Genomic DNA, 23,336 nt, shown 5'->3' with positions numbered 1-23,336 from the left:
TTACCAAACTTCTCTATCTATTGTAGTTAATTTGGGATGCAACTATAATTTAGAATGTTGAAATAAATTTACTTATCTGATTAAATGTATTTCTTTGTGTCCTCCAATAAGGAACTCAAGCTTTTGTTTGTAATTTCTAAGTAATAATTTTTAATTTTAAAAGCCTCTCATTGTTACTTAAGATCCCAAATGACATAAATTTGATGCTTCAGGGGGAAAGAATAGTTCAAAGGTCAGAATTTTCTCAGTCTGTGAATTAAAATCTCCCGTAAAATGGTTTTTGAGACCCCAGAGGTTTCAATCTGTTTGGGAAAATATATTTGTCAAGCATGAGCTTTGGGTTAACTTTGTTTTACTGATTTAAAATAAAAGAGTCATTTCAGCCATAATTAAAATATTTTAAGCAGCTGCATGACTTTGTTCTTCCAGTGCTCAAAGGGGTTTGTTTTTCTATAAATATGTAAACTTATCAAAGAAAATAAAAGAGCTTTATGTGCATGCTAGGTCTATTAGCTCATTAGGGACAGGAATTTAGCAACTACAACCAACAAGGGAAATAAACCAAGTGGCTCCCTGGTGCCCCAGACGCCTCAGTAGCTCCGAGGGGTTTCTCCAGGGGGCCATTTTTTTCACCAGAGAGAAGGGATAAATTGCTCATCATTATGGGAGTATTAATTTCTTCACAATAAAGCACTTTGCTCCCTATTTATTGGCGAAATGAGAACAGAAAAGTGTGCCTATGGTCTCTAAAGACCCTGGAATGTCTGGTGTAAACAAGAACTTGCCTTTGAAACTGTCAACATAACTCACCTGATGAAACTGTTCTAACAAGGTGACCCCTCAACAGCACACTGGCCTGTGTTCCTGGACCTCCCAAGATCTCAGTCTCAGCAGATCTTCTGCAGCAACCTCTTGGCCTGGTGCTCACCAGTTCTGCTCTTATCTCCTGCAGGCTCTTCCCTGCTTCCCTCCCCTCAAACAAAATCTCATCCCCCTCTCCCCGACAAGCGAGCACACACACATACCTGCATATCGAGAAAATGCCCCTACTCTCTTTTATAATTGTACCTCATTGGTGCCCCAGGAAGGCCTTAAACTGAACCAACAGTGACATACATACAGCGTATTAGGGCCAGTATGGTCCTAATGCAAAGTGCCCAGAAGTGGAAAATGAGTTCCAGCTTTGATGCTGAATACCAGGATCAACCCTTCTGGCAAATAATCAATGTTCTCTGGGTCTCAGGATCCTCATATGTTAGGTAAAGAATGTGCAGTACATAATCTCCAAATCATTTTCAGTTCAAATATAATCTTAATTCGTACTAAGGTAGTAGGAACTACTTAGGGCTGGTCGTGTCCCTGGCTCTTAACCCTGGGGAATTTTTATTTAACAACTATCTTAACACTTTGCTATCTTCCACCCAAATCATAAAAGTTATCCATAAAAATATAAAGGATTATAAGGGGGACTTTAAAACATTTCAGACATCATACCAGTCCCCAGCCATGTTCTTTTCCCAGGCATAGCATCTCCTTCTCTGCAAGCAAGTGATGGGCTTGGAACCTCTGTACCAATTATTGAATCAATTCTAAAACTCATTTTTTAATGACTATTGACTATCTTTGTACTTTTCTTTTCAAGGATAGATATTTTAGAAAGTTGTAAAACCTTTAAGGAGAATTCTGAGGCTGTGATGACTAAAGAAAAGGGAACTGGCATAATTTTTGTATGGAAATTTTGCCAAGATGGAATACAGGATTTCTAAAAGCAAATTATGCAGATAGGAAGCTAAAACATTTAAAAATTCTCTAGAATAGTTGATGTATTGGAAATATACAATGATGAAAAGTTAACAATTTTCATCATAACAAAATATGGTTTAAAGTGCCTATTTTCTTTGGCATTTGTAAAAGTGAAAATTATTACCATTATTATATAAACTCGCTTTTATATATTCTATAAGCTAATTAATGTTCATCCATAACTTTTGAGTGAGTCACTCTCTTGTAATTAGATACAGAAACATTCATTGAAAAAGACAGATGTCCAATACGTTCCAAATAATGGCAGGAACAATGAATACTTAAATCACCAAGAAATTGTATTTTTCCTCTTGATGGATTCAAATATCTTTTATTGTATGCATTTATCCTGCCTCCATTGTGAGTTTCTTAAGAATAGGAACTGAGCTGTGTTTCTTGTGCAGCTCTGTTTTGTTTGCATCCCTGTATGACAGAAAAGGCAAAGGGTCCCAATAGACAGTGAGTCCCTGGAGATCCGTATGAACTAAAGGCAGACCACCTTGTCTCACAACTCGGGTTCAAGAGCATTCTAATGAGGTCTCACAGTGTGTCTAATAGGAGGTCATGGAAGTCACAATTGCAGAGCTGAAAACATGTATGTGCCAAGAATCTTTCCAATGTCACGTGAATACTCATAGTCAGAGCTTCAGATCTTCTTTAGGAACTTGAAGGACAGAAAAGAGACCCCAAACTCTCCCCCACAGAAAAACTTACATGGCGGACTCTTCTCACCACCCGTCTTGGCGCTCCTGGGGCCCAGTGTACCAGAGTGAGCTTCAATTTCCTGGCATTCTTAATCCTGGAACTGAAGGTCCTTAGAGTTGCTAGAGAGAATGAAAACTTAAATTCAACACAAGGATGAAGCCTGAAAATGGATGAAGGTAACAAGAACCTTGAAAACACCAACCGTCTTTATACTGATCTATCCCCCCAAAAAATGTTTTTCATGGAATTCTTTCTTCATTGCTTAGGAAACACATATCCACCATGTACCTGCTTGTTAATGGCATAATTGCCACCACCCTAGCAGCACAAGAAAGTCCCATACCACACTACCCTCAGCTGTATCTTAGTTGAAGTTCATGGGTTGAACATAGGTTCTCTACTTTCTTCCTTTACTTCCTGTTACTGATACAAACCTCCTCTCCTCAACCCTGGCAGCAGAATGGCACATTTTTTCTTATCTGGTGAATGGGCAGTCTTAGGACACTTCTCTCCTCTTCTAGTGTGGTAAGATCAATCTGTATTTCCCTATGTTCCCTCCAGCCAGATCCTGGCTCCATGGTCTCAGATACTTTCCAGTACCCTGACCACTTGTGTAGGGCAAGATATGAGCCTTCTCCACAGGTCATATAACTTCCTGTCTATGCTCAACTTTGTCTTTTCAACAGCTATGAAGACAACCCTCCCTTTTGCCTGCTCAAAGCTGCGAGAGGGCTCCCAGTGTGGCTGAGCACCAGCCCCTTTCTCTGCAAGGAGAAGAAAATAACTGGCCTCGTGGGGTTGTCAAGAGTCTCTACATGCTTCATGGTATATGGATGGAACCAGAAGGACCAGCCATGGTGATCTCTTCTTCTGCACAGTTCAGATCCTCATCTGACCCAATAACTGCTAGAAATGCATAGCTTTCCTTGTGACTCATGAGCAAAGTTTCAGAGTTCATGAAGAACCTACAATCTCCTGCTATTTGCAAGACTACCAACACAAACACAAGAACATCTTGACCAGGTCTCTGTCCTATGATTGCTATGTCCAAACCCAACATTCATTGCCCAAAGTTTACTTAGAATTGACTTGTATACATCTTTTTACAGAAGTTGTGTAGGGTGGGGGTGATTCCAGTTCAACTGTGAAACTTCTAGAGAATGTTAGAGACAGTGAAAAGGAAACATCCCCCTTTCCTAAAAAAAAAAAAAAGAAAAAAGAAAAAAAAAAAAAAGTACTTAAGTATTACCTTTCAGGCAAGTTTGAGATTTTCAGTATCTGATTGAAGGGGGAGAAGGGTTCTGAACTTATATAAAATATTTCTTTCCTTTTTGTTCGAATAACACTGAACCTTTCAGAAGAGATGAAACTCAAGAGACTGAATTTCATTTTCAGTTAAGTCACTATGCTGTTCTCTTGGGCTAACCACTTTATGTTTTCAAGCCTCAACCTTACCCTAATCTATCCGAAGAAGAAAAATACGGCACTTATGTAACATGAATTACATCTAAGTTCAAATCTTCACAGCACTTTTAAGAAATAGTATCCCCACTTTAAAGATGGACAAGCCAGGAAGAGAAAGGTTAAGGAACACTTCAAGCCCATACAACTAAAGAACACTGAGCTGGGATTTGATCTCAGGGTCCAGCACCACAGACTTTGAACCACTCCACAAAGCACTAATGAGCCCTGACTGCGCTGAAAGGTACAAGGATTTGCTGGGTGATAAAAAAAAAAAAAAAAAAAAAAAAAAAAGCAGTAATAAATTTAAAACAAAAAACAAATAAGCCAAGAGAATCAGGGACCACGGCTTCACCTTCAAAGTCCACTATGTAGCCCAGGTGTCTTCTCCCTGTCTTGTCAGGGTATCAATATATTATTTTAAAACATCAACTTTCTCAGTACATAATATTTGAAGCACTAGCCAAGACTGGAACAAATTCTAGGTGCTTGTAACATCATGCAGTGTTTTGTCTTTAGATCTCCTCTTTCTGTGATGGCACAAAGTAAAACCTATCCTCATGATATATTTGTGGACAAATGAAGCTACAATGAAATGGGAATAATCCCCAAAATATCATCTGGTTACCCCAACTCTGGCATTTCACTGACTCCTCCTAACCTCAGTTTCTTTCAATCTTTTCCTGCTACCTCTTTCTCCTCTTTCTTCCCACTCCAGTCACTCACCACCACCACCTCCAAAAATACCCCAAAGTTTCCTTCAGGTCCTATTCTTAGCAAGACATTTCTGTTGCTTGGGCCTACTCAGAAAAGTATCACCCTCTTTACTAAGTGGTATATTAAACAAAGAAATTCTGATACCAGCTGTTCAGATAATAACATTTGTTCTCAGTCATTACAGTTTGATAATGATGTGAGTATGAAAAAAGGAGAGAGATGGTGTGATTGTACAGACTAGACAGAGACCTGACATGCCAGCGGCTGCCCAGGATGGCTGTAGCTCATTATCAATGTGCAATCCCCTCCATACAATGTAAATGAAAGGTATAGAATAAACAAACCTCTTTGTGTTAGTCAGCTTTTTGTTTCTGTGCCTCAAATACCTGATATTAACAACTTATAGAAGGAAAAGTTTTTTTGCTCATGTTTCAGAGGTTCAGTTCCTGGTCAACTGGCTTCATTGCTCTGGACCAGAGGTGAAGCAGAACATTATGGTGAAAGGAGGGAAACAGTTCTGGATAAGACAACCAGGAAGCAGAGAGAACTCTACTCACCAGAGGCAAACTATGAACCTCAAAGGCACGCTCCCCCCCGCCTGTCCCCCCACCCCGTGACCTATTTCCTCCAGCCACACCCTACAAGCCTACAGTTGCCACAGTACTCCTTTCTAATTATTAATGTATAAAATGGATTAATTCACTGATTAGCATGTAGCTCTCATAGTCTGATCATTTCAACTCTGAACATGGCTGTGTTGTCTCACATATGAGATTTCAAGGAGCAGCTCATATTCAAACCTCAACACCCTTAAAGGCAGCAACATGGAGGTGAATGAGACAAACCTAATTGCCCCTAGTGTGCATTCTAGAAACAGAAATGAACAATAATTAAATAAATGAGCATGTATTACAACTTCAGGCAAGGATAATGTCATTGGGGAAACTAGAGTAAATCGAAGGGAAGAAATTGAAAGCGTAGGGGGAGGTATTCAGAATAAGGTGGTCAAAGGAGGTGCTTCTGAGAGGCTATTTAGTCAGAGACGAGGGAAGTGAGGAAATGAACTACACGTGTGTCTGGGGAAGAGCATTCCAGAAAAGGGAGCAGCAACTACAAGATGACCAACTGTCAAGAGGAACTTGCTGCAGTGGGATGAGCACAGCAATAGAATGGAGGCCATCGGCCTTTTCAGTGCAGTTGAAGGGGCAGGATATTGACCTCCAGGCACATAATTTTTTGTTCATAGTCAGTTAAACCCCTGAACAAATGATTCTGTAAAGATAAATCTTTCCCTTTTTGTCCTCAGTACGATACTTCACAGGTATGTTTGTTTATATTAGTTTCCATACTTACTAAATTTTTGACAAATTTAATCTATAACAAAAATTATCAAAAGCAATGGTTTGAATAGTGACTGTGTTATTTCCTCGAGTTATTCCATCAACATGCTTCCATTCCACCTTGTTAGAGGATACCTTCTTCATGTACATGTAGTGCAAAGTATAATTTATTTAGGCAAGGCCACTCCAGAGTCATTCAGCTTCCTTCCCCAAAGTATCTCCCTGTGGGTGTGACTTGTGTTCTTCTGCTCATCACTCTGCACATTCATATTTCTGTCTACTATTTTCTTTTAACAAGGTTTCCTACTTTCACTGCTATGAATGTTGATGCTGCCCAGGGCTACATCCTCCATCTTCTGTTCTTATTGCTTTATACACTGTGAAGGGCTCTAAAAATTTATGTATTGATTTCCCATATACCAGCAATGAACAAGTAGAACTTTAAATAAAAACAATACCAGTTATCACCTTTAAAAATGCAATATTTGGATATAAATCTATCAAAACATTTAAGCTCTCCATGAGAAAGACTACACAACTCTGAAGAAAGGATTGAAGTCCACGTTCATGAACATGTCAGGATTTCAGCTTTTCCGTACATGATCTACAGATTCAAAGTAATCCCAAAGGAAATCCCAGCAAATCATTTTGTGTATATCAACAAACTTGTTCTGAAGTTTATAAGGAGAGGCAAAAAATAGATTCAGCACAGCCAACATGATATTTAAGGAGAATGACCAAGTTGAGAAATGGACAGTCCTTGACTTCAACACATTCTGTAAAGCTATCGTATCAAGACGGTGTGGCACTGGGGAAGTAAAAAAACAAGAAAATCAATAAAACAGAATAAAGTCCAGAAATAGAATTACCTAAATATTTGTAATTTAATGGATCTTTGACAAAGGAGCAAAGTCAATTCAACAGGGCAAAGATAGTACCTTCAACAAATGGTGCTGAAATAACAGAGCAGTGAGTACAAAACAAAACAAAAAAATCAACCTTACACCCTTCACAAAAATTAACTCAAAATGGATCACAAATTTAAAACACAAAACTAAAAGTACTAGAAGATTGCACAGGAAAGATTCTAGATGACCTTGGATATGGTGACAACTTTTTAGATATAACACCAAAGGTGTATCTGTAAAATAAATCATTGATGAGTTGGATCTCATTAAACTTAAAACTTTCATTCTGCAAAAGAGAGTTTCGAGAGAATTAAAAGACAAGCCTTAAACTGGAAATATACTTGCAAAAGATACAGCTGATAAAGAACATTACACAACGATGGAAACACAAATATTGCATGATATCACATATACATGGGATCTGAAAATCATCAAACTTAGAACAGAGAATAGAATGGAATGGTTGGGAAAATATTGGTCAAAAAGTACACATCTTCAATTATAAGATGAATAAGTTCTAGAGATCTCATGTGCACCATAGTGACTGTAGTTAATAATGTATTAAGTACTCGCAACTTGAAACTCACTAAGGGAATAGATCTTTTGTGTTCTAACCAGACACATACAAAATAACTACATCAGATGATGGAGATGGATATTTTAATTAGCTTCACTATGAGGATCATTATGCATAGACCTACTTACATCAACACACCATGTTGTACACCTTAAATGCATGCTATTTTTTGTGAATGATACCTTGAGAATGCTGAGAAAAAATATATACAAAGGATTTTTAAAACTCAAAAAGTTTTAAAGAAATGTTTTTAAATCTTCCAAACAACTTAACACACACCTCACGAAAGCACATTGATAGATGGCAAATAAACATGAAAAAAAAAAATGCTGTATATCATATGGCAGTGAGGAAACAAAATTAAAACAACAACAAGATACCACTTCACACCTATTAGAATGGTCAATACCCAGAATGCTGACCATACTAAATACTAGTGAGAATGTAGAGTAATAGAAACTCTCATCCATTGCTGGTGGAATGCAAAATAGTACAGCCACCTTGGAAAGCAGTTTAGCAGTTTCTTAGAAAATTAAGTGTATATTCATACAATCCAGCAATCGAGAAATTCCCTTGGAGTTTAACCAAAGGAATTGAAAATATGTCCACACAAAAATTTGCACATGAGTGTTTATAGCAATTTAATTGACAAAACTTGGAAGTGACAGATGTCTTTCACTTGATGAATTGATAAATAATCTGTTGTACATACAGATAGCAGAACTTTTCAGCACTAAAAAGAAATCAGCTGTCAAACAACAGAAAGACATGAAGGCAGTTTAAATGCATATCACAAAGTGAAAGAAAATTTGAAAAGGCTCTATGGTGTGTAAATTCAACTACACAACATTCTGAAAGGATAGGTCTATGGAGACAATAAGAATATCATTGGTTGTGACAGTGGAGCAGGAAAAGAAACGAATAGGTGGAGCACAGAGGATTTTGACATCACTGAACCCATTCTGTAGGAAACTGTAATAGTATTTACCCAAACCCATAGACACACAAAACCAAAAATACCTATTGAATACCCATTGAAGTTTATGGGTTTTGAGAGATTATGATGTAGCAAGGTAGGTTCATCAATAATAACAGATGTACCATTCCGTCAAGAACGTTGTTAATGTGGAAAGCTATGCATATATTAGTGCGGGAGAAATCTAGAAAATCTCTGTACCTTCCTCTCACTGTGTAGCAAACTTAAAAGTACTAAAAATTTTAAATCCATAAATTTAAAAAAGAATTATTCATAGGTTTGAAGTAGGAACATCATGGCCTAATTACATTTTAGGAAGAACAGTTTAGCTGCTGCCTGGAGAATGGATAACACTAGAGGAAGAGAAATGAAGCTGTTGAGGAGGTCCAAGTCTGAGTTAGCTGTGGTCACTACTAGGTAATGAAATGGAAGGAGCGATCAGCAATGCATAGAGGTCAATCAACAGGACTAAGGAAGGTACTGAATTGAAGGCGTGAGTGTGAATGAAGTCCCTTCCATCCAGCCCCGCCCTCCCAACATCACACATGGAAACTGAAAGTGCCCTTCATTCTCTTCCCCACACACACGCTTCTTACCACCACTTTTACCCTTTGCTACCATCTCATCTCCTCCATAAGCCTTCCTAAAGACTTCCAGTCCACAGCAATCTCCCCGGTCCACACTGAAATGCCTAAAACACATATGGCCCAAAATCATTTAATTTATTATGCAAAGCTCCTCCATTGTTAATAAGCTTTCAGTTGATGAATGTCTTCTTTCCCTGGTGACATCATCTGAACTCCATAAAATGATGACAAATTATAGGCACTTTCCCCAGATACCTCCTAGCACAATATGAAGTAAATAATCAGCTAAAGTTAATGAATTAATTAACAAATCACTAAGTGGCATAAAGCAGATTATGGTTTCACGTTGGAAATTAAGCCTAGAGAGTCATTTAGTCTGGGTGATGGCTGAGCACACAGACAGAATAAACTTGATCAGGGAGAGTTTATAAAGTGACAGTTTACAAAGAGAAAAGAGTAGCTGTTCTAAACACTGATGAAAAAACCTGAACATGGCCATCATCTACAAGGACACTTTTTTAAGAAGAAAACTAATAGTAACTGGCACACAGTTTAAGAGTTTTTCTTTAGATTTATTGTCCAGATTGCTTTGCTTTCTTGATGTGCAACTTCTACCTATGAAAATTTGATGGATAATATATGAAACTACCTGCCATTTACAAAACTAAGCAACATGTTTGACGGGTGGAACAGGAGCCGCACAAATGAAAAGAAGAGACAAAGGGGAACTAATAAGTAGCAAAAGAGAAGCAACCTTAGAGTATGTCTATGTAAATAGAAGAGGAATAAATTCTATGAAGTTCATTAATGAATTAGATCAGTAACCAGTACTACTATCTTCAAAGGAATCAACAAAATAAGAACAAAAGATAAAGTTTTTTTCTCAGCAAAGGAAACAATCAATAATGTGAAGAAAGAGCCTACAGAATGGGAAAAAATCTTTAGCACATGCACCTCAGATAAAGTTCTAATCTCCAAGATATAGAAAGAACTCAAAAAACTTAACACCAAAACAACAAATACCCCAATTAATAAATGGACAAAGGAACTGAACAGACACTTCACAAAAGAAGAAATACAATCCATCAACAAACATGAAAAATTTCACCATCTCTTCCAATTAGAGAAATGTAAATCAAAACTGCTCTAAGATTTCACCTCACTCCAGTCAGAATGGCAATTATCAAAAATACAAGCAATAATAAGTGTTGGCAAGGACATGGGGGAAAAGGTACACTCATACATTGTTGGTGGAACTACAGATTGGCATAACCACTTTGGAAGGCAGTATGGAGATTCCTAAGAAAACTTGGAATGGAACCACCATTTGACCCAGCTATCCCACTCCTTGGTTTATACCCAAAGAACTTAAAATCAGCATACTACAGTGATGCAGCCACATCAATGTTTATAGCAGCTCAATTCACAATAACAAAACTATGGAACAAACCCAGATGCCCTTCAACAGATGAATGGATAAAGAAAATGTGGTACATATACACAATGGAATATTATTCAGCTTTAAAGAAGAATGAAACTATGGCATTTTCAGATAACTGGATGAAGCTGGAGAATATCATGCTAAGTGAAATAAGCCAATCCCAAAAAACCAATGGCTGAATGGTTTCTCTGATAAGCGGATGCTGATCCATAGTGGGTGGTGGGAAGGGAAGAATGAAGGAACTTTGGATTGTACAGAGGGGAGTGAGGGGAGAGGTGGGGTGTGTGGGCATAGCAAAGACAGTAGATTGAGACAGACATTATTACCCTCTGTACATATATGAAAAAGAATTTTAAATAAAATAAAATAAAAATAATACAAAAAAGAGTTACGGGTGTAAATGGCAACCTATAAGGGGAGCCAAAATCCAGAATTACAATAATAGCCTTTCCTTAAAAACACAGAAACCACATGGAAAAAAGATAAAGTCAGATATTTACTTCAAACCATAAATAAAAATCAACTCAAAATGAATCAAAGACTAATGGATTTGGCGATGATTTTTTGGATATAACACCAAAAGTACAGGCCAAAAAATAAGAAGAAAAAGAAAAATTGGAGAAGTTGGACTTCAAACTTTAAAACTTTCATGCTGTTAAGGACAATATCAACAGACAGAAAAGGCAGCCTATGGAATGGGAGAAGGTATTCAAAATTATAAGGAATAGATGTTAAAATATATAAAGAACTCCTACAACTCAATAATCATAAGATAAGCAACACTATTTTAAATGAGCAAAGTATACTATGTATCTTTTCCATACTAGGGATCAAACCAAGGTATTTACACATGCTACTCCAGCCTGAGTAAAGTATTTGAACAGATATTTCTCCAATGAAGGTATATAAGTGACCAACAAGTACATTAAAAGATGCTCAATTTCACAACTTATCAGGGAGACAAATAAAACAAGTGATATCTCACATCCATTAGTATGCACATTATTTGAAGTTTTTAAAATTCCATTCAATTTAAAAAATAGAAATGAATGTTGAGAGAATACAGAGAAATTGGGACCTCCATGTATTACTGGTGGGAATGTAAAATGGTGCAGCTCCTATGGACAATGATGTACTAATTCCTTGCAAAATTAAATACAGAGTTACCATATGATCAGGCAATACAATTTGGGGGTAAATATCAAAAAAAAAAAAAAGAAGTAAAATTATTAGTCTCCTAGGATTGTTAAAACAACATAGAACAGATTAGGGGCATAAATGACAGAAAAATTTTTCTCACATTTCTGGAGGTTAGAATTCTTAGATCACCGTGTTGACAGGGCTGGTTTCTCCTGAGACCTTAGTTTGTGGATAACTGCCTTCTCCCTATATCTTCACATGGTCTTCCCTCTATCTGTGTCTTCATCTTAATCTTTTTTAAAAAAAACACCACTCATTGGATTAGGGCCCACCCACATTATCTCATGTTAAATTAGTCACCTCTTTAAAGACTCTCTCTCTCCAAACACAGTGCTATTCTGCTCTACTTGGGGTTAGGGCTTCAATATGCAAATTTGAAGGGAACATAATTCAGCCCATGACATTCACATTTAAACCATCATTATTCAGAATAGCAAAACATAGAAGCTAGCTACATGCTCACTGACAGGTGAATGGATACACAAAATATGATATGTATGTATATGTATATATATGTGGTGTGTGTGTGTGTGTGTGTGTGTAGAGAGAGAGAGAAATATAGATATTTATAGTCATACACACACACACACACAATAGAATACTATTCAGCCTTCAAAAAGAAAGGAATTTTGACTTATGCCTCAATATGGATGAATCTTGAAGACACTGTACTAGTCAAAAGGACAAATATTGTATGATTCCTCTGATTTGAGTTCCTGAGGTAGTCAAACACATACAGACAGACAAAAAGTAGAATGGCACTTGCCAGGGGATAAGGGGAGAAGAGAATGGGTGTTATTGTTTAGAGGGTATAGAGTGGGAAAAATGAAGAAGTATAGCAGATGAAAGGTGATGGCAGTTGCATGACAGTGTGAAAATATTTAACAACAAAGAATGATAATTCAAAAGTTAATAAAATGGTAAATTCACTCTGTATTTTTATAACCTGACTTTTTAAAAAATAGAAAAATCAGAGAAATTAGATAATTGTTGCATTTTTGTGTATAACTTAACCCAATAACATTTTTTTTGTTATTCTACACCCCAACAAACACTAAAGAACAACCTGATCAATTTGATGTCTAGTTCAATAACAAACTTCATTGCCAGAATGGAGCATTGTAAGAGCTGACTACTTGCAAGAGGGGCTTTTATATTTGGTTTGTGTTGACATGAACTAGTTAAGGTAATTATTTACATGTCACCCTTCAAGAGGAAACCTGAATCTGTGCTCTTCTTTGAATATAATTTTATATGTAAGATAATATAAAAGTGTAATTGATTTATGAGATTATTCCATCAAATAAACATCCTGACTGCTCCATGGCCCTGTGTGTCTGCAAGTAAGCCAAACATTTGACACTATTTTAGTTTTGGACTTTTGAAGCACCCTTCGAATGATGATCTTAGTTTGAGCTGCTATGACAAAGTACAAAGACTGGGTGGCTTCTAAACAACAGCAATTTATTTCTCACTATTCCGAAAGTTGGAAGTCCAAGATTAGGGTCCAGCATGACTGGGTTCTGGGTTACATATCTGGGTTACAGGGCTTCAATCTTCTCTTTGTATCCTCACACGGCAGAAAGAGACAGAGAGTCTCTGGGATCTCATTTATAACATTGATCAACATTTCTGAGCACTTCAACCTCCTGACCTTATTGCCTCCCAAAATCTCCACTTTCTAATATTATCACCTCGGAGGAATTAGGTTTCTGACACAGGAATTTGGGAAAGGACACACATTTGATCCATTGCACTGACTAAATATAAGAGAAGTCACTCATCAAGTCAGTCTTCCTAGGACTATCAAAAATAACAAAATAATCAAGAGAATGGGAAAAACTAGTCAAGAATGACATTGAGAAGTAAAAGTTTCACAAAACTCAGTAGTGCTTATGGACAAGGCTGGCTGCATAATCTGAAGGACCCAATGCAAACTGAAATGAGGAACTCTGTTCAAGAATTAGCAAAACAATTTGACATTCAGTATAAGAGAACATAAAGTTTTTTTTTTCCTTTTCTTTTATCTCTATCCCACAACTTGTCATGGTGGTGTTTATTTACTATTTAATGTTACTCTAAGTACAGACTAACTAAAACTTTGAATTATTAGCACAATTTTGTCATTCATATTGCTTTAAGTACAAATATAAAAACATCTGACTTGGATGCAGAATCATCAAAATTAGACAATCATCATTCTGTAGTTCACATGTGCATATGCATCTGTTCTTACCAAAGGAAACACTGCACAAACCTATTTCATTTCACCTCTTGCTACCTGCATACACTGCCAACTCTCTACCCTAGGCTGCAAATGAGTAAGAAAGAACTCAAAGGCAAAGGAATACGTCATCTTCTCATATCATCTTTTTTACCACAAGTGTTTGGCTAATGTAAATTAAAACAAGTAAAAAAGGAAGGAAAGTGTTACTTGAAAATTCCTGATTCTTAGAAAACCGTACCTTCTTTTTTTTTTTTTTTTTTTATTCAAAGGAATTTCTGGTTTGTCTTTGGTTTTTGATATACCATCAGAGGCTTTCCTATAATGCAGCCTCTAATAAAACTAAGCTATCCAGAATGCCTGCCTGGTCTCAGAATTATTTACCTTTATACCAAGAAAATTGGGAAAGCAGCAGAATTTGCATGTGGTGTATGTCCAGCCAGACTTTGAGGGGTTCATGCTGTGAGATCTAAAGTTCTTATGAGATTGTCTAAAACAAAAACATGTTAGCAGAGCCCGTGATGGTCCCATGCTGCTGAAAGTGTTCATCGCAAGATTGAGTGCTTTCCTTATTGAGAAGCACAAAATCATTACAAAAGTGCTAAAGGTACAAGCTCAGTCAGAAAGCTAATTTTAAAAAAAATGAAACTTTGAGTAAAGACCAAACAAAACAAAAGAAAAACAAACAACAAAAGCCAAATTTTGGTTCAAACATAAGGAATGACCTCAAAGCTTGCAGTACAGGCCTTCCTTTGTCTTCACTGAAAATTTCTCTGAACTTCCATCTGTCATGGTCCCATGGAATTCTGTGCTCATGGGACATTGCGAATGCTACATGCTAATGGGATGGTGTTACAGTTTGGATATGGAATGTCCCATATGTTAAAGACTTTGTCCTCAGCCCATGGCACTATTGGGAGGAGGTGGAACCTTCAGGAGGTGGGGCCTCATTGAAGGAAGTTAGGTTGTGGTAGGATACTTGCACAGAGATATGGGACTCCAGGAATTTCATCAGGAAGCAGTGTTTACTAGTGCTGGCACTGGCCCGGCAAATCCATATCCAAAGGCTCAGCCCCAAATGTAGGAGGCATTGCCTTATAAACCTCTTGTTGGTTCCTCCACACAAGCTTGTTCTTTGTCTCCCATATAAGGTAATACACATTCTGATTGGGCATTCTTTCTGTACTATAGAATTGTAACAGTGGCTGGACCACTGGTGCATGCCAGGTAATTCCAGTGACTAGGGAGGCTGAAGCAGGAGGATGACAAGTTCAAAGATAGCCTCAGAAAAAGTGAGGCACTAAGAGACTCAGTGAGACTCTGTCTTCAAATAAAATACAAAATAGGGCTGGGGATGTGACTCAGAGGCCCAGTGCCCCTGGGTTCAATCCCTGGTACTGCCCCGCCTCCAAAAAAAAATTGCAACAGTGTTGCATCAGAGTTGTGGGAGGTGCACATTGATACTAACAGTGCCATGTTATCTTTCCTTTGTTCTGAGAAAGTCCTTACCACAAGGTAGTTGAGAGTGTGCCCTTAAAGGGAGTATCAGGACTCTGACCCATTTCTCTCTCTCTTTCTTTCTTTCTCCTCTCTCTCTCTCTCTCTCTCTCTCTCTCTCTCTCTCTCTCTCTCTGCTTTCTGACTGCCGTGATGTGACAGCTATCTCTGTTTTCTGACTGCCATGATGTGACAGCTATTTCCATGGCATGCTCTGTCTATAATGTGCTATTTCACCAAGGGCCCAAAGCAATGGACCAATCAATCTTGGACTGAAACCTCCAAAACTCTGAACGAAAATAAACCTTTCTTCCTTATATGTTGATGAGCTCAGGTATTTTGTCCCGTGTCAGAAAACTGACTATCACATGCAGCAAGGAACGGTGAACACCTATTACTGGATCTCCTCTGCACACATACATGCTCCTTTGTCTGTCAGACTCCACTTACATAGTGCAAGCTCAAAGGTAAAATTATCAAGAATTTCAAGACGGTGACAGCAGAGCACTAAACACAGCAGGGCCCCTTCTGACTGTGGGCCCTGGGTGATTACACATGATGCACACCCATGGAGGCCCCTGTTTACATAGTTTGCATGTGAGAATCATTAAGGGTAATCTAAGAAGTCTGAGTGGGCCAAAAGAGCAACATTCAATGAGGTATCACGGTCAGATGGCCATTTCCACCAAAACATCCACTGAAGGATGCTTAGAATATTCTCAGCCATGGTATTCTCATGTTGCCACATTGATACACTATGAGCATAATCAGTGGTATTTCCATTCAAAAATAAGTACATTAATTTTAAAAAACAAAGAAATATATTAATGTAGTAAATAAATAATGCATAAATACTTTTGGTTCCTTCTTAGGAGGGAACACCTCTGAATCATATCAATAGCAACATATCTCACTGAAAAAAAACTCATATTCTGAATTTCAGTTCCAATGTAATCTAATCGGCTACCCAAAGCAGGGTCCAAATTTTTGAAGGGTACTGAAATCTACATTTTACTTCTGCTTATAATTCTACGCATCTTGAAATTATCCATGTCTGAAATAACGGGAAAATTCTAGGAAACTACTGTTACAACTTCTCCTTTTCCCTCCTTCAATATAATTCAAAAATCTTTAGAAGTACTATAAATCCAATATGCAACAATAATAACAAAATCACAAATAAGAAAGACCAGTTGATTTTAGTTGAAACAAAATGAGCAGACAAGACATGACATTTGAAAAAGAAAAAAAAAAAAAAAATCACAGGTCTTCAGGTCATACAGATTGCTAAACTGGCTACACTCTGGACTCTGAATCAACATTTCAGGTTCCCATCATGGTGGGATCTCCTCTGCACACTTACATGCTCCTTTGTCACGTCAGACTCCACTTACAAAACACAAGTTCGAAGGTAAAATTATCAAGAATTTCAAAACAGAGACAGCAGAACATTAAACCTTGCTCTGGATTATAACAGTGCCATTTCAGCTTCCAATGAAATAATTAATGTAGGCAATGATAATCAAAGATTACTAAAATCATTAGATAAAATGATGAGGAAGGGGGCTGGGGCTATAGCTCAGTTGGTAGAGTGCTTGCCTTGCAAGCACAAGGCCCTGGGTTCAATCCCCAGCACCACAAAAAAAAAAAAGAAGAAAAAAGAAAAAAAAAATGATGAGGAAGGGGGCTGGGGCTATAGCTCAGTTGGTAGAGTGCTTGCCTTGCAAGCACAAGGCCCTGGGTTCAATCCCCAGCACCACAAAAAAAAAAAAAGAAAGAAAAAAAAATGATGAGGAAGATCACCATGGGTGGATCAGGTAAATGACACATGAACTCTTTAATGATATCAATGTTATTTGTTATTTAAAAAGTCATTATGGAACTCCTTACAGAAATTCTCCTCAATATCTATAAATTTTTATTTTTATTTTATTTTTATTGTTTGCCAAAAATATTAAACTTGAATCTCATCAGGTGTCCATATCTAACCATAGTTTAGGAGAACATGCCTGTCAGAACTGAGTCTTCATTTATTCTTATGTTCTTCTCCAATGTAAGATACAGTTGTCAGACTAATGTGGGGACACTGACAGCTAAGGAGGGCAGAGAGTTTCGTGGTGAAGCAGGAGGAGGGATTTATGAAGGTTTCTGGAGGAGTCTTGGTCTGAATTATGGACTAGGAAGTTGATGTTGAGTACTGCTGTCCCTGACAGAAGGAATAAAGTAGTGAGATCATCCTGGAATCATCAGCTTTGAATTTTAGAAAAAAATGGAGAAGACTCAAGAAACTCTGCAGAGAATTTTTCTGGAACCCTACAAAGTACTTACTTCAGTTATTGGGTGAACAAGTGAGAACCAAAATTTTACAGGCATTTAATCACTGGCTAAAAGTTCCAGAAGACAAATTACAGATTATCATTGAAGTGGCAGCAATGTTTCAGAATGCCAGGTTGCTCACTGAGGATATCAAAGACAACTCAAAACTCTGATGTGGCTTTCCAGTGGCACACAGCATCTATGGAATTCCATCTGTCATCAATTCTGCCAATTATGTATATTTCCTTGGCTAAGAGAAAGTCTTATCTCTTGATCATCCAGATGCAGTGAAACTTTTTACCTGCCAATTCTTGGAACTCCATCAGGGACAAGGCCTGGATATTTCCTGGAGGGACATTTACACTTGTCCCTTTGAAGAAGAACATAAAGCTACAGTTGCAAAAGACAGGTGGACCATTTGGATTAGCAGTTGGTCTTATGCAGTTGTTTTCTGACTACAAGGAAGATTTAAAATCATTATGTAATACACTTCGACTCTTGTTTTCAAATTAGATATGATTATGCTAATCTGCACTCCAAAGAATGTAGTGAAAACAAAAGGTTCTGTGAAGAGCTAACAGAGGGAAAATTCTCATTCCCTATTACTCATGCTATTTGGTCAAGGCCTGAAAGCACCCAGGTGCAGAACAACTTATGCCAAAGAACTGAAAACATAGATATTAAAATATATCGTGTACATTATCTCAAGAATGTAAGTTCTTTTGAATACGCTTGGAATACTCTTTTAAAGAGCTTGACTCTAAAGCCTATAAACAAACTGAGGTACATGGTGGGACCCCTGAGCTAGGGGCTCTAATAAAGCACTTAAGTAAGATGTTCAAAGAAGAAAATGAATAATATTAAGCCATTCTTTATTGGGTCTGGTAGCTTCTTTTAGTCAATTGTTTCTCTTTTAGGATATCACATTTTCACAAATTTGAACCAAGTTTTAGTCTTCAAAAACTGAGTAAATAGGAATGGTGAGAGTGACATTGTTCAAATGTAGAACCCCTCCACATACGTAATATAAAGTGGAAAAAAACTACAAGACAATAGTAACAAAAACGGCATGGTATTGGTACCAAAATAGACAGGTAGATCAATGGTACAGAATAGAGGACATGGACACAAACCCAAATAAATACAATTTTCTCATACTAGACAAAGGTGCCAAAAATATGCAATGGAGAAAAGATAGCCTCTTCAACAAATGGTGCTGGGAGAATTGGAAATCCATATGCAACAGAATGAAACTAAACCCATATCTCTCACCCTGCACGAAACTAAACTCAAAATGGATTAAGGACCACGGAATCAGACCAGAGACCCTGCAGATTATAGAAGAAAAAGTAGGTTCAGATCTTCAACATGTCGACTTAGGATCAGACTTCCTCAACAGGACTCCCATAGCACAAGAAATAAAAGCAAGAATCAATAACTGGGATAGATTCAAACTAAAAAGCTTTCTCTCAGCAAAGGAAACTATCAGCAATGCGAAGAAAGAGCCTACAGAGTGGGAGAAAATCTTTGCCAATCATACTTCAGATAGAGCACTAATCTCCAGAATCTATAAAGAACTCAAAAAACTCTACACCAAGAATGCAAATAATCCAATCGACAAATGGGCTAAGGAAATGAATAGACACTTCACAGAAGAAGATCAACAAGCAATCAACAAACATATGGAAAAATGTTCAACATCTCTAGTAATAAGAGAAATGCAAATCAAAACCACCCTAAGATTCCATCTCAGCCCAATTAGAATGGCGATTATCAAGAATACAAGCAACAACAGGTGTTGGTGAGGATGTGGGGAGAAAGATACACTTACACATTGCTGGTGGGGCTGCAAATTAGTGCAGCCACTCTGGAAAGCCGTGTGGAGATTCCTTAGAAAACTTGGAATGGAACCACCATTTGACCCAGCTATCCCACTCCTTGGCCTATAAATCCCAAAGGATTTAAAATCAGCATACTACAGAGATACAGCCACATCTATGTTCATAGCTGCTCAATTCACAATAGCCAGATTGTGGAACCAACCTAGATGTCCTTAATTGATGAATGGATAAAGAAACTGTGATATATATATATATATATATATATATATATATATATACACACACACACACATATATATATAGGAATATTACTCAGCCATAAAGAATGATAAGATTATGGCATTTGCAGGCAAGTGGATGAAATTGGAGAATATCATGCTAAGTGAGATAAGCCAATCTCAAAAAACCAAAGGACAAATGATATCGCTAACAAGTGGATGATGACACATAATGGGGGGTGGGAGAGGTTAGTGTTAGGGTTAGAGTTAGGGTTAGGGAGGGGGGCAAGAATGGAGAAAGGAAGGACTGTATAGAGGGAAAATAGGGGTGGGAGGGGTGGGGGGAAGGGAAAAAATAACAGAATGAATCAAACAACATTACCCTATATAAATTTATGATTACACAAATGGTATGCCTTTACGCCATGTACAAACAGAGAAACAACATGTATCCCTTTTGTTTACAATAAAAAAAATAAAAAAAAAAAATAAAAATAAAAATATATTTAAAAAAGAAATAAACATTCCATCAGTGGTAGCTAAAAAATTCAATGTTTCACTCTCAATAACTGAGGTACCCCTTTTAAAATTGTCTTGGTTTAAACAATAAATTCCTAATTTACTCCCCCCCCCAAAAAAAAGTGGAAAAAAAGTGAAAAGGAATCATAGGTATAATTTGAATGTCAAAGGTTTTTTTGGCAGGATGTTGTGACCAACTCTGCCATACTACCACAAATTTTTTATTGATTCTGTCAATAGACAGGACTAGCTTCCAGGAAAAAAAAAAAAGATATGAATATCAAGTATGTAATACTTCTTGGCATACATACATATATATATATATATGTTCCTCCACTAACAACAGAATAGCATTCCAATAAATTCATTATAAGTTGAAAATATTGTAAGTTGAAATGCATTCAATATTCCTAACCTACTGAACATCATAGCCTTACACAAACAGTGCACTATACAGTATGTATTTCCCACACAATCAACTGGCTGACTGGAAGCTGCCACTCATTACCACTGCCCGGCACCTGAAGGGAGTATCACACTACATATTACTGACCAGGAAAAGATCAAAATTTAAAGTTTGGGTTCCTCTAAATGCATATTGGCTTTTTTCATCATCATAAAGCTGAAAAATCATAAGTTGAACAATTTTATGTCCTGGAGAGTCTGTTATTGCAAATCACCTAATATTTCCTTCCATCATTCCTGACTTCCTTATGTGAAACCCCTCTTCCATGATCCCATAAAACTCTTTAAACCTCCATTAGCAGTCTTATTTAGTCTATTACAATATTATTTTGCAAATAAAACCTTGTTTATTCTTCCTCTGGAAAGCGTCTCCTTTGAAGGAAGCAAATATTCCATATTCATCCCTCCTCTGTCTTCAGTTTGATACATGTTAAGAATTCAATAAGACTTTATGATTTTTAATTTATTCGTAAGGGAAGAAAGATAAGCAGAAGGGATGGAGGGAGATAGGAAATGGTTAAGTAAATACATTTAGAGATTGCTTAAATGTGAATCCTGCTTTATCACTTAAAATAGCTTTTCACAAATCCTCCAATGGTGGAAGAGCTATGAAAATCCACAAATATGATAACTGACAAAAAATCTTAGAGTTTAGTGTCCCTTCCTTGTAAAACTACCCTTTGAATATCTAGATGGGAGTCAAAGAAGGTAGATACACTTGGCACCAAGGATCACAGCTCCAACTATTCCTATTCAGAAGCTCTGTAAGTCTCAATGATTGAATAACATGAGATAAAAATAAAATTAAGTTCTACCTATGTAAGATTAATAACACAATTTTATTTTCATGGATGCCAGCCCAGGGGAACTTTCAATTTTCTTCTTGATTTTTCTGGGCCATTTCTGGAATATTTAGATGATCACCTTCCAAGCCTCACTATGAGGTATTGATTCTCCATATATCTGGAGATCAGGTCAGCTCTCTCCAGAGGAAAATCACCTGAGCACCACATATATACCCAAGATTGAATTACCAAGTGAGAAAACAACACTGGATAAAAATAGTATATATTTTTATATTGTATGTATATTAAGTGTGTATGCTAAATAAGTGTAAATTTTTCTTTTTCAAGTTTCAACTCAAAATCTGATAACTTAGAAAAGTTCTCCCTGACCCTTTAAACCAGATCAGGATCCATAGATTATTCTTTCAAGACACTTAATATGGAGTCTCAAAACTTCAATAACATATGTATTTTATGATTCTTTGATGTCTCATGACAGATTAAGAAATCCATACACATGATGAATAAATAAATTTTAGTCAGTGATTATCTATCAGAGCCTGCACTATGTGAGAAAAATCAGAGTACAAGGTTAATCACACAAGATTAGGATTTTATCCCAAATCAGAACATAAAATTGGTCAATAGGAAAAAGCATATTCTTTTTCAATAACAAATTCAGTAGAAAATGTTGGCAAAGAAATAAAGTTCCTACCAAAGAAAAAAGAAGCAAACAGGTACATATATGATCTCAAAGTTAATCAAAATGGATATTATTTAAAGAGGTTTTGGTTTGGAAGATTATAGAACTCCGTTTATTTCTTTATGCTCAAAAGCAGTGAAATGTATAGTTTCCAGGACACAGCAATAAAATGTATTATTCAACTGTCATTTCACATGACTTGCACCTGTAGGGAGTTGAACATCTTTATCAGGTCCTGTCTGTTTTAAGTCAACACCATTCTATACATCAAGTTGACAATCTTAAATGAAAGTCAGCGTTCTATTTGATTTCCCGCCATCATAATGCGCCTTCAGCCACAACCACCTTAAATTGCTTTTTCCTGGGGAAGATCACAATATGATAAGCTCACAGCTAAAAAGCCTTAATAAATCAACTAGCATAGAGAATAAAAGTGAAAAATGTACTAAAAGAGGATATCAGATCTCATTTATTTTTAATTTTGCTCTTTCAGTACACATAGATCTTTTTAATGTTTAAATATTATCTCCAAATCATCCATTCAAAGGGAATTTTCAAATTAATTTAATTTCCATATCAAGAACACACCAAGCACACAAAACAATCTCTCAATGGCTATGCCATATATATTTTTTTCTTTCTCAGTAGAACATCTGTAGGCTATACAAATTTCTGGGGTGAACAAATGCATTGTCTTAGAACTTGCAGGTTTTTGACATAAACTTATACCTGAATAGCTAGAAGAAATTGTTCTGGGGTCTACTGAGAGCTATGGATAACAGTTCATTCATTAGTTTGTGTTCCTCAGGGGGTAATGGCAATTCTGTACAACAAGGCTTCAAATGTCATTTATTTAGTAGAATTCAGAGGCAGAGTCCCAGGGTTAACCTGATTTGCTACAATGCCTCCAAAGACTCAACCCTCTCCACTCGTTCACCCAGGATCCTTAGCATGTGGATTTTCACACTCAGGCTTGTTTCTTTATAGACACCAAGTGCTCACACGGAGGTGTTCAAAGAAGAAGAAAAGAAAAAGGAGCTGCCTCCTTTCTCC

The 23,336-nt window shown here is 36.9% G+C and overlaps 1 long non-coding RNA gene and 1 pseudogene across 2 annotated transcripts in view; one reads left to right on the top strand and one right to left on the bottom strand.

Annotated features, from left to right (window-relative positions):
- LOC306648101 overlaps nt 1–23,336 on the bottom strand; it is a 151,897-nt gene that overhangs the window by 35,605 nt on the left and 92,956 nt on the right. The window lies entirely within an intron of this gene.
- Nucleotides 17,706–18,610, top strand: LOC306663271 (geranylgeranyl pyrophosphate synthase-like; annotated as a pseudogene). The gene has a single exon. The product of its transcript is annotated as a geranylgeranyl pyrophosphate synthase-like (transcript).

This window comes from Sciurus vulgaris (assembly GCF_902686455.1).
Source record: "Sciurus vulgaris genome assembly, chromosome: 1".
In the NCBI taxonomy this organism is placed as follows: Eukaryota; Metazoa; Chordata; class Mammalia; order Rodentia; family Sciuridae; genus Sciurus; species Sciurus vulgaris.
Note: the sequence above shows the minus strand (reverse complement) of the source record. Positions and strands in the feature narration are given on the sequence as shown.